This window comes from Sphaeroforma arctica, assembly GCF_001186125.1.
Source record: "Sphaeroforma arctica JP610 unplaced genomic scaffold supercont1.752, whole genome shotgun sequence".
Lineage (NCBI taxonomy): Eukaryota > Ichthyosporea > Ichthyophonida > Sphaeroforma > Sphaeroforma arctica.
This window is the reverse complement of record NW_014039806.1, coordinates 1-864: the sequence shown is the minus strand read 5'-3', so window position 1 is coordinate 864 and position 864 is coordinate 1.

Here is an 864-nt window from a genome sequence, read left to right as displayed (position 1 = left end):
TATATGTTCGTTCAAAGCGGAATCACAGAATCATGACCTCTATGTAGCAAGTCTGATAATATAAAAGTTCTGTACATATGTACAGCATTATACAGTACATAATACTATTATTTGTTTTTATTGAACAAAACAGAATTAGAACGCTATGTGACGGAGGTCGGAGTATAGAGACCAATAAAAGCTTTATTCCTGAGAGACTGATTTATTAATGGAATATTACTTGACATTTTACTAGTCACTAAAACTGGACTAGTGTCTATTTATCCGGAGTCCCAAATGGGCTGAGGAGTAAAAATCATAAGTGTTAATTATAGAGTAATGTGGATGTGAGGACCTATTTATTTTAAATATAAAGTATAAACTCATGATGGGGGCTATAAAAACTGGTTTCTATTCTCTGGTTTTGTCTTTTCAAGGCCCCCTCTCTAAAACATCGAACAGTTATATATTTGTTTTTAAATATATAATAAAAAACGGAGCTTTTATGGCTTACGCTACCTATCAGATTTATGTAGGGTTTTGGGTTTGAGTATCAACCCCCCTCCATCAACAATAGCCTCCTATTTTTAAATTACATATCACATCTTATAGCCGTCTACATTGAACAACAGGGGTAGCTGTGCGAAAAATGAATACATAGTTATAGACATGGTGGTACTTAGGTGGGTTCGAGTTCAGTGTTCTTCCTATATAAAGTAAATTATATTCTACAGTATACAGATACACTTGCATCATGACTCCAGAACAGATAGCTGAGCAGCTGGCAAGATATTTTCAAGTACATATGCATATGTACATTGTATATCTAAATATATTGGTTTATGTATATTAATATATATATATATATATGTATATCTATATATA